This window comes from Ascaphus truei, chromosome 12, assembly GCF_040206685.1.
Source record: "Ascaphus truei isolate aAscTru1 chromosome 12, aAscTru1.hap1, whole genome shotgun sequence".
Classification (NCBI taxonomy): Eukaryota; Metazoa; Chordata; class Amphibia; order Anura; family Ascaphidae; genus Ascaphus; species Ascaphus truei.
Window position 1 is genome coordinate 47,004,272 of NC_134494.1, and position 12,546 is coordinate 47,016,817.

Below are 12,546 nucleotides of genomic sequence, written 5' to 3' on the forward strand. Positions count from 1 at the left end.
CAGGGAAGCGGGTAGTGTCGCAGAGTAGGTCCAGAGAACGCGTCGGGGGTACGCGGCCTTTCTGCCTCACATGATGGGTAAAACTGATCTGAAGACATGCAGCTCCGAAACGTTATGTACCAACTCTGCCACATGAAGAATAAAACGGAGTGAGCTGGTTAACTACACTCACTGAAAAATAGGGCCCTGCAGGGCAGTCTGTGCAAGGTATAGGAGATACAGTTAATTATTCCTCTCAAATAACAAAATGATTACCAGCACACACAGCAAAAAACAAAAAAAAGGAGCAAAAACAGTATAAAAGTAAAAGAATGACCATTATTACACGAATCACAAGCAGTCCCAACGTTTCGTTTCCCGGAGGGACATTCACCGGGGATATCCCAACGATACTGTACCACCACAAAACATTGGTGCCAAAGGAGGCTGGGGGAGGGGTCACCCAGCCACTGAAGTGCCAGCCCTGCAGCGGGTGCGACCTGCAGCGGCATGTGTGGTTACAAGATGATGTATTTTAGGAAATAAAAGATTAAAACAAATTGGAAAACTTGATCTCTATGTATCATTTATACTGACCAACATGAATACTATATCAGAGTCGTACCTGTACCACGTGACTCTCGTATCAGAATCATACCAAAGAGCGTCGGGCGCATACTGATCACGTGTGCAGACTACGCGGTGCGGCAGCGCCCCGGCCGACACTGGAAGGACGATCTCCGTGATTTCCAGTGAAAGCGCATCGTAGGTATATAGAACACACTTAGTCACAAGGCATCGGATATAGTACAGGCGCCGTGACGGAGCGCATGGCAACGCACGCGCCTGTACGAGAAGTGACCCGTGGCCTGTAGGATTCCTATGACGTGCGCACAAGGGGAGGCGTGCCTGAAGGGCCACGTGAGCAGTTCGCCCTCATTGGCTGAATTAAAACATTTGGTGTCAGAAAAAAAACATTGGCGCAGTTGCGCGCTCTGGCCGTCCTCGTTGGTGTCACGCGGCCTAAGGTCTGTAAGTAATGAGACTGCGTCTCTGTGGTGCTACTGTAACAAAACTACTAACAGAGAGAGCATATTTCCGTGCAGCGTCTCCGCATACCAGGCTATATAGCGCACACGGACGCTTAATGCGAGACAGTGTACAGTGGAGTCCCGCTTTCGGCGCTCTGCTTTTCGGCATTCCGCTCATATGGCATTTCCCAATGTATACCTATGTTCATTACGTTCGGCGCTTGTTCTGTTTTTCTGGCGATTTCCGATGGAACCGAGAAGGGGGCCGCCATGTCTGCGCATGCGTAGAACGGGGATGGCCGAGGTTGCGCACAACAGGGACTGCAAGTCTGCGCAGAAGCTGAAAATCACCGGTTCCGCTTTCCAGTGATTTTCGCTTTGCGGCGGCGCCAGAGAACGGAAATCGCCGTACGAGCGGGGCCCGTCTGTATATGCAAAAGGATAAATGCCTTGATGCAGAAACAGGAGACGGTGTATAAACGCTTTGCAGTATTTATAAAGGAAGATATTGAGAGATACCGCTCGTTTTCACCGGTGTGTCCTGGGCACAGAGCTATGACGCCAATATATAGTTACATGAAATGGACAAAGGTTATACGCTCAATTAACAGACATTTCATGGACATGGGATCTCAATGTACATCAGAGCATATAGGAGTTTACTAAACAGGGTGTATATTGGGTGAATAGGGCCCTAGGCTGCGTTTATAGCAGGCGCATTCGATGGCGCGCTGGTCACGTACAAAATGCAGCGCTGCTATGAGGCCGCCCACAGCGCCCACAGCGCGCACGGACGATTTATGAAAAGACAAATTATTTGGTCTTTTCGTGCGACGGCCGCGTCACAAAGAGTGCTTCGGCCAATGAGGGCAAACCAGCCCGGTGACGCCTCCGCCACCCCGGACCACAGTGCGGGTATCGCTCAAGCGACAGGCGCGACGCCATCCACGCCGTCGCACGCGCCCAGTATGAACGCAGCCTAAGTCGCGGTGCTGCATCATATCACTAAAGAACAGATTCAAAGCCCGCTATACATTAGGCAATCACAGTGACTTATACCGTATAATGTCTATGCATTCCTGCTAACATGGCACGCAGAGGTATATACCATCGATAGCTGGGGCCAGTGTATACAGTATGCAGTGACACAGACGGCTGCCTTGCTGCCAGCGCGGTAGCATTTCACTCGCAGGCAGTTGGTGCAGTAAACCGGCACGGACACAAAGTTTCTAAGTGAAAGAGCGTGTTCCCGTGGGTACATTGTAGCAGCTGATAACACACACCAAAGGGAACCCTTTAATGATCGCGCTGCAGCATCCCAATTACAGGCAGAAGCGATACAGTGCATAGACTTCAGCACAGAGTTCTGTGGGAGAAGATCCTCGGAGAAGTGGATGTCTCTCCGAAGCTCACAATGTCATGTAGTTAGAGAGCGCATGTGGGGTGCATGTGGGGTGCAGTCTCACGTTACTGTGCAGCCCCCCCCCCCTGACGACGCATAGTATCCATCTATTATGCTGAAAACATAGAAGCCAAGCTGCCAATGTATTAGTATGTGTACAGGCTACCCTACTATACATCAAGGATTAAATATGGGTGGGATGGGTGAGGTTACACTGAGAGAGAAGTGTAACCAGCATGCCCAAGCACACACGTGAGAGTAGTAACCCAGTGCGATTCCTTCCCCGAGGAGACACGCGGTAAGGACCTTTGCTGCAGCAAAAAGTGTGGGATGGATGGTGTACAGTATGGGTGGGTGACTGACTGGGTGGGTCTTGTATCACACGATCCAGGGGGAGCATAAGGGAAAAAAATACAAAGAGAGAAAACTCTAAGTGCAGATGTAAATACAGTGCTGGGAATATTCCTATCAATCTTGGCTCCTATGTCTGTCCTACTCACAAGAGAGAGGTGTTTTTCAGGCAATGTAGATCAATGAACAGGTAAAGCAGTAACCAATGGCCTCCGTCACTCAGGGGATGTACCTCAGCGAGAGAGGGAGAAAAACGCACATAGCACAGATCTGGCAAAAAAGCTTCATTTATGGATAAAGCCTATAAAGTGCACACTTACAGTGTATACAAGTTAAAACAGCATTGCAGCTATAAAAGCTAGATGATGTAGCTGGGACGATAGCTCACACCGTCTCTCACCACACCACCTCCCTCTGGAGCTCCGGTTCAGTCACCCGATCCCATTGGCGCTTGCAGGAGACGCTGCTCCGCTTCCGGTCGCGGGATGATGTCGTCACTTCCGACCGCGAGGTCACGATCGGCACGGGGTGTATGGTGTAGAGCACAGGGGCGCTTTCTTCCACAGCTACGTCACGTTGTGGGTGGTACAGCTCTACGCGTTTCGCCTGTTGCTTGGTTCGGCTTCCTCAGGAGTGTACCTGCCCCTATCCCATACTTGGTATATATACTAAATCTATACTAAATGTATTAATCAATTAAACAATTACAATAAAAAAGCCTGATCCGGATCATTCATTTGGGGAATGGATGTATAATCACAAACGGTTGTACAGAGGAGACAACATTGCAAGGATTGTATGTTACCCATGATTATGCAGTGGTAACAATTAAGGGAAAATGGTGCTTCCACAGATAGAAAAAAATAAACTATAAAATATAAGTTACCTTAAGCCAATTACGACCAATGGCCACAATTCTTCAGGGGTTAATACTAAGAAATTCATTATACTAAATGTAACACTAAACTCCTCATCTCTATACATCATATTATAAAGACACAGTCTACAAAAAATGACCTATGATAAATTGACCGTATTGGTTCTGGAGTTCATAGGTGACAGGTAAAACATGGGATAAATCTATGACAAACAATATGGATATACTCGCAGTGAATTTAAGGAAACAAGAAGAGGAGAAAAAGAAACAGGTATTAATGACATTGTTTGTTTATAAAAAGGGTACAATATCAATCTCCAAGTTGAGACCCCTTGGAGAGAGTGTTTTCATTTTGTGTATCCAAAATGTTTCTCTTTTTCTTAATTCGTTGTTCCTATCCCCTCCTCTCCAATGTTGTAGAACGTGCTCAATTCCAATAAAGGTCAAACCAGCACCATCTCCTTGATGGAATTTCGCAAAGTGATTAGAGACACTCTAATTTTCTTTTAATACTGCTCAAATGTTCCAGGATTCGTGTCCGAATAGGTCTTTCTGTTTTACCAACATATTGCATTTTGCATGGACCTTCTAAAAGGTATATAACGTGATCAGTTCTACATGTTATACATGAATCCACAAGGAATTGTTCCCCCGTGACATTTGAGCTAAATTCTGTGTTGCTGGCAGACCTGAACTGGCAGGTTCTACACACTCTACATCCATAAAAGCCTTTATTCGACTGCAACCAACTATTTCCCCCTGATTTGGTAGTCTTAAGTGCACTTGCTGCTAGATGGTTCTTTAAATTGGTTGCTTTCCTGAAAATTATATTTGGTTTATCAGGAATACTTGATCCCAAAATTGGGTCATTTTTTAAAATATCCGAGTTTATTAATAATTGATTTAATTTCTCCTGCTTCCCTATTATAATTAGTTAGAAAAGCGTAATCAAATCTTCCTTCTCTGGTGTTTGTTTAATTTTTGGTTTTAGAAGGTCCGCTCTATCTTTTTCATTCACCCTTTGTATCGCTTTATCTAACATACACTCATTGTAGTTGTTATCCACAAATCTCTGTTTAACCATGTTCACCTGTGACCTAAAGGACTCATTCTCACTACAATTTCTCTGAATATGTTGTCCAGCTGGAACATTATCCATCCATTTTGGCACCTGACAGCTGGACCTAAGGATATAGTTGTTTTTATCTGTATCTTTAAAGTATGTTTCAGTTTTAATTTTACTATCTTCTACATATATTGTTAAATCAAGAAAATTGACACGATTCTGGCTGAGTACACCAGTAAACTTAAGGTTACTGTCATTGTTATTAAGTGTGTTCCGAAATCCCTCTAGTGACTCAGCATCTCCTTTCCAAATCAAGAACGCGTCACCTATGAAACGGCACCAGAGGACTAGGCTCGCCCCTGGTCCCTCCTCAGACCAAATCTTAAGGTCTTCCCAAACTGCCATAAACAAGTTTGCATAACTAGGGGCGAACCTAGTCCCCATTGCCGTCCCACATTTCTGTAAATAATAGTTATCCCCGTACCAGAAGAAGTTGTGCTCCAGAATGAATCTAATACTGTCCACAATAAATTTCGCCTGAATCTCAGGAAGGTCTTCATCTTTTTGTAGTATCTTGAATATCGCTTCACACCCTTTCATATGTTGAATGGATGTATAAAGTGAGGTTACGTCACACGTTGCCATCAGATAATCTCCTTCCCACTTGATCTTATCTAATGTATTCAAGATGTCAACTGTGTCACGTAAATACGCTCTTTGTTGTGTTGCATATTTCTGTAAAAATGTATCAATGTATAGAGAAAGGTTAGCCGTCAGCGAGACAATCCCCGAGACAATGGGTCTGCCTGAGGGATTGACTACGCTTTTATGCACCTTGGGTAGGTGGTAAAATACAGGTAGCTTTGACTTGTCATTGTATAAAAATTTATATTCATCTTCGTCTAATATTCCTAGATCTTTGCCTTCATTAAGTAAACTTTTAAGTTCTCCTGTAAAGACTTTCAATGGGTTTGTGCCAAGTTTTAGATAAGTATCTTGATCATTTAGTAACCTATATGATTCTTTATCATAGTCCGTTTTGTCCATAAGGACAATCCCTCTTCCAGATGATTAACAATGACTTTAAAAACCTTGTGTCAAACAAAGCTAAGCTAAGATGAAGCATAATTTATCTAAGGAAGAGAATAATGCTTTAAAGGAACTTACAGCTAATAAAGACCTTGTAATCAAACAAGCTGACAAGGGGGGGGGGGGGGAATAGTCCTTATGGACAAAACGGACTATGATAAAGAATCATATAGGTTACTAAATGATCAAGATACTTTACTAAAACTCGGCACAAACCCATTGAAAGTCTTTACAAGAGAACTTAAAAGTTTACTTGATGAAGGTAAAGATCTAGGAATATTAGACGAAGATGAATATAAATTTATATACAATGACAAGTCAAAGATACCTGTATTTTACCACCTACCGAAGATGCATTAAAGCGTAGTCAATCCCCCAGGCAGACCCATTGTCTCAGGGATTGTCTCGCTGACGGCTAAGGCTAAGGCCCCGCTCCCAGAGTCAGCGCACCTGCGCTGCTGACAGGCGGTGCGCTGAGATACACAGACCGCGATCTGCGGTCTGTAGGGAGCGGGAGCCGGAGCGGGAGGTGGGCGGGAGGTGGGAGGTTTGATCGGGAGGGGGGGCGTGGCTTGAGCGGAGGGACCCGCTACTCTCCCCCCCCTCCCTCCACGGACTCGGGCTGGAGCTGGAAGGTAAGTTTAAACACACACACGCAGGCACTCATTCATACACGCGCACACGCACACACAGGCAGGCACTCACGCACTCATACACACACACAGACAGAGGCAGGCACTCACGCACTCGGGCACACACACACACACACAGACAGGCACTCACGCACTCAGACACATACACACACAGACAGGCACGCACTCAGACACACACACAGAGAAAGGCACTCACCTGCTTTCACTCCACACTCCTCCCCGCTCCCCGAAGCCTCTCCTCCTCCCGAAGCCTCCCCTCCCCATTGGCTCACAGCCACACACGTCACGCGTCAACGCTAGGAAACACCATTCTCTGGTGTCTCCAGCGGCTGACGCGCTACAGCGTGTAGTCAGCTGTGCAGCCAGGGGGGACCGGGACCGGCTCGCGAGGATTCCCCTGCTGGTGGGGAACTCGCGACCCGCCGCCCGCGCCAACGAGCGCAGCGGGACCGAGGCCTAACCTTTCGCTATACATTGATACATTTTTACAGAAATATGCAACACAACAAAGAGTGTATTTACGTGACACAGTTGACATCTTGAATACATTAGATAAGATCAAGTGGGAAGGAGATTATCTGATGGCAACCTGTGACGTAACCTCACTTTATACATCCATTCAACATATGAAAGGGTGTGAAGCGATATTCAAGATACTACAAAAAGATGAAGACCTTCCTGAGATTCAGGCGAAATTTATTGTGGACAGTATTAGATTCATTCTGGAGCACAACTTCTTCTGGTACGGGGATAACTATTATTTACAGAAATGTGGGACGGCAATGGGGACTAGGTTGGCCCCTAGTTATGAAAACTTGTTTATGGCAGTTTGGGAAGACCTTAAGATCTGGTCTGAGGAGGGACCAGGGGCGAACCTAGTCCTCTGGCGCCGTTTCATAGGTGACGCGTTTTTGATTTGGAAAGGAGATGCTGAGTCACTAGAGGGATTTTGGAACACACTTAATAACAATGACAGTAATCTTAAGTTTACTAGTGTACTCAGCCAGAATCGCGTCAATTTTCTTGATTTAACAATACATGTAGAAGATAGTAAAATTAAAACTGAAACATGCTTTAAAGATACAGATAAAAACAACTATATCCTTAGGTCCAGCTGTCACGTGCCAAAATGGATGGATAACCTTCCAGCTGGACAATTTTCCCGTATTCGGAGAAATTGTAGCGAGAATGAGTCCTTTAGGTCACAGGTGAACATGGTTAAACAGAGATTTGTGGATAACAACTACAATGAGTGTATGTTAGATAAAGCGATACAAAGGGTGAATGAAAAAGATAGAGCGGACCTTCTAAAACCAAAAATTAAAACAAACACCAGAGAAGGAAGATTTGATTACGCTTTTCTAACTAATTATAATAGGGAAGCAGGAGAAATTAAATCAATTATTAATAAACACTGGGATATTTTAAAAAATGACCCAATTTTGGGATCAAGTATTCCTATAAACCAAATATAATTTTCAGGAAAGCAACCACTTTAAAGAACCATCTAGCAGCAAGTGCACTTAAGACTACCAAATCAGGGGGAAATAGTTGGTTGCAGTCGAATAAAGGCTTTTATGGATGTAGAGCGTGTAGAACCTGCCAGTTCAGGTCTGCCAGCAACACAGAATTTAGCTCAAATGTCACAGGGGGGAAATTCCTTGTGGATTCATGTATAACGTGTAGAACTGATCACGTTATATACCTTTTAGAATGTCCATGCAAAATGCAATATGTTGGTAAAACAGAAAGACCTATTCGGACGCGAATCCTGGAACACTTGAGCAGTATTAAAAGAAAATTAGAGACACATAGTGTCTCTAATCACTTTGCGAAATTCCATCAAGGAGATAGTGCTGGTATGACCTTTATTGGAATTGAGCACGTTCTACAACATTGGAGAGGAGGGGATAGGAACATCGAATTAAGAAAAAGAGAAACATTTTGGATACACAAAATGAAAACACTCTCTCCAAGGGGTCTCAACTTGGAGATTGATATTGTACCCTTTTTATAAACAATGTCATTAATACCTGTTTCTTTTTCTCCTCCTCTTGTTTCCTTAAATTCACTGCGAGTATATCCATATTGTTTGTCATAGATTTATCCCATGTTTTACCTGTCACCTATGAATTCCAGAACCAATACTGTCAATTTATCATAGGTCATTTTTTGTAGACTGTGTCTTTATAATGTGATGTATAGAGATGAGGAGTTTAGTGTTACATTTAGTATAATGAATTTCTTAATATTAACCCCTGAAGAATTGTGGCCATTGGTCGTAATTGACTTAAGGTAATTTATATTTGGAAGCACCATTTTCCCTTAATTGTTACTACTGCATAATCATGGGTAACATACAATCCTTGCAATGTTGTCTCCTCTGTACAACCGTTTCTGATTATACATCCATTCCCCAAATGAATGATCCAGATCAGGCTTTTTTTTATTGTAATTGTTTAATTGATTAATAAATTTAGTATAGATTTAGTATATATACCAAGTATGGGATAGGGGCAGGTACACTCCTGAGGAAGCCGAACCAAGCAACAGGCGAAACGCGTAGAGCTGTACCACCCACAATGTGACGTAGCTGTGGAAGAAAGCGCCCTTGTGCTCTACACCTTACACCCCATGCCGATCATGACCTCGCGGTCGGAAGTGACGACATCATCCCGCGACCGGAAGCGGAGCTGCGTCTCCTGCAAGCGCCAATGGGATCGGGTGACTGAACCGGAGCTCCAGAGGGAGGTGGTGCGGTGAGAGACGGTGTGGGCTTTCGTCCAAGCTACATCATCTAGCTTTTATAGCTGCAATGCTGTTTTAACTTGTATACACTGTAAGTGTGCATTTTATAGGCTTTATCCATAAATGAAGCTTTTTGCCAGATCTATGCTATGTGCGTTTTTCTCCCTCTCTCGCTAAGGTACATCCCCTGAGTGACGGAGGCCATTGGTTACTGCTTTACCTGTTATTTGATCTACATTGCCTGAAAAACACCTCTCTCTTGTGAGTAGGACAGACATAGGAGCCAAGATTGAATAGGAATATTCCCAGCACTGTATTTACATCTGCACTTAGAGTTTTTTCTCTTTGTATTTTTTCCCCCTATGCTCCCCCTGGATCGTGTGATACAAGTTCTACTGTTTGGGGAAGAGTGAAGACAGCCCCACTGGAGGGTTGAAGCAGGGGGTTCTTATACTGTATATTTTATATTTCATTAATTTTCACTTGTGAGTTTTTGGTCAATACACTGTTTATCACAAAGTCACTTGATTTATATAGGGCACTTAGCACCTTTATTACACTTTTCTTGCACATCAGGATGGGTGAGTGACTGATTGGGTGGGTGGCTGATAGTGACTGGGTGAGTGAGTGACTGACCTTGTCCGGGTGGGTGCCGCTTCCTTGCCTGCCAGACGTGAGGTATTCTCGGGGGGTGCGGCAGGTAGGCGGCTGGGGGTGGGCAAGACAGACTCGCGCGTGCGGGGGAAGCTGGATTGGCGCGCGTGGGGAAAGCTGTGTTGGCAGCCGCACGGGGGAAGATGGGTTTGCCGGCGCTGTCTAACAACAGCGCTTTCTCTCCATCCCACGTTGGGAGCGGGCCCACAGGCAGCAGGTCGGACACCCTGCTTCCCTGCGCATGCGTGCCATGGCTCTGCACATGGGGAATCGCCGCCATTTTTTTCTGCCTTTTTTTTATATAATGGGCACGGCCGCACATGGGGCCCAGGCAGCCGGCCCCCTGACTCACAGAGCCCGGGATGCCAACACCGGCAGACCCCCCTGCTGACCTGTCTCACACATAGCACACATAGTGCTCTGAAACTGCCCTGTATCTCACACACAGCTCATATCAATGATCTTCCTACAGCTTGTAAGGGAAATAAATACACATGTATCCAGATGACACAATGTTATATGCACACGGCCCTAACCTCTCCGGCCTTGAACACATACTTCAACATGACATTTTGAGACTTGAAAATTGAATTTCCCAAAAACAAACGATTTTAAACACAGACAAGACTGTAACAATGGTATTTGGGACCAAGGCTAACATTTTAAAAGCTACCAATGAATGAGCTCCAGATCAGAACCAACGCTAATACAATCCTAGCCCTTGTTACTAGTTTTACATATCTGGGCATATGGTTTGACTCCCATTTAACATTTGGGTTGCAGATACCCTGACATCCAAGACCTATGCCAAACTAGGTGTACTTTACAGGAACAAATCCTCCCTAAGCCTGCTGGCCAGAAAGCGTATCGCACAGCAGATGCTAATGCCAATTATAGACTATGGGGACATAGTATATGGCTCGGTACCCCAAACCCACCTTAGCAAACCTTGAAACCCTCTACAATTCAATAAGCTGTTGTGTCCTGTAATGCAACTACAACACACATCACTGCGAAATGCTCAAATAAACTACATTGGGCATCACATGAGTCCAGGCGCAAAGTTAATTTTTCCTGTCTTGCCTTCAAATACTTTCTGAACAAGCTCCTCACTCCTACCACACGCAGCACTTATCATCCGAGATCTGACTCCAAAAGTCTGTTCATGGTCCCAAGGTTCAGCAAAGTATCTGGACGCTCCTCCTCCTTTTACCGTGCACCCCAAACCTGGAACAATCAACCGGAGACTCTCACAGCCGCCACCAGTCTAAGTTCTTTCAAAACTAAAGCTGTCTCACATTTTAATCTGGTCTGTAACTGTATATGCCTATAACATATATTATAATATATATTAATGTATAACCCTGCCAGGGTGTCTGATGCTGACGCGCACCTGGCCCCCCTCTCACGTTAGAGCGCACCGGAAGCCCAGCTGACTTTTGGCGCTGACATCAGAGGACACGGCACGCGTCAGACAGGGGGAGAGAAGCCTGCAGCGGGGGAGAGCCGGCCATGGCGGCAACAGCTCTCACCGGCCTCCGGTCACCCTGCATTCGGAGAGAGGCAATACCGGGCACAAACATGTCCGGTATTCCCTTTCATTTATACCGGACGCAGGGACAAAATGCCGGACACCTGGCAACCCTATCTGTATCACACATATAGTGTCGCTCCGTCGCGTGCACTATAAGCGCCGACAATGCGTTTGTTTTGACGCGACATCGCATCGCCGGCACTATAAGCGCAGACTATGACTGTTTATGAACATCAGACCAGTTCTTCTAAAGTGTACTCGTTTCTACACAAGTCTGCTAGATAAATATTATATTACAGATACTCCCACCAAGTCTTGAGGGGGAGGGGGAGAAATAATAAAAAATAACTTGTGCGTGTATTGCAAACTCACAGTTGTTTCACTCCGGTCTAAGAAGGATATATTTGTATCATCTGTTACCTGTTAAGATTGAAGCTTGCGGGTTTGCTTCTAAAGTTAGCAAACTGTAAAAACCCCACATGACTTGGAAGAAGCTCAGACATTTGCAAACATGGCCCCCGGTTTGTACGTTCGCCAAGTAGTAAAAGAACCCGACAATAATGCAACGACTGCCCAACGGGAAGGACAGAAAACATCTCGCACGCGAGAGACGCTCTCCCTTAACAGCAGAAATAATGCAGGCGACTTCTGCAGGTGTCATTTACCATTCAGGACCAACTAGTGTGTGCAAACAATATCCACCTGCCGGGCAGCTGGAGACTTCTCCCACAATGAGAGGCCGGCGGCACAACTAGTCATTACCGTCAAGAGTCAATATTCCTGAGTTCGATGCATTGTACTGTGCTGCAGGTGAACGGGTTTCATGTCACTGATCGATACCCAACCAACGTCACACTTCCTCCAAAAGCACAAGGTGTACCTCAGACCCTTAAATCTGATTCGTGTGTGAGGTGGGTCACAAACAGTTATGGAAATCTAATGAATGGATCGCTGCAGACACAAAATCTGGGTGAAACCAAGAGGAATCCCACCCACCGATGGTTTCTTCCAGTTCCATAGAAATGGCTATTACAGACCCCTCTGTCTGCTTCCAACTAAGGCTGCGCTTATAGTGCACGCGACAAGTGACGGCGACAAGCGACGTCGCCATCGCCAAAACCCGCCGCCGGCAAAATTAGATTTTTCAAGGGCTGTCGCACAC

At 45.3% G+C, this 12,546-nt stretch overlaps 1 protein-coding gene across 6 annotated transcripts in view; it reads right to left on the reverse strand.

Annotated features, from left to right (window-relative positions):
• The window catches only part of ANO1 (anoctamin 1), a 168,043-nt gene that overhangs the window by 74,078 nt on the left and 81,419 nt on the right, over positions 1–12,546 (reverse strand). The gene's annotated exons all lie outside the window — the stretch shown is intronic.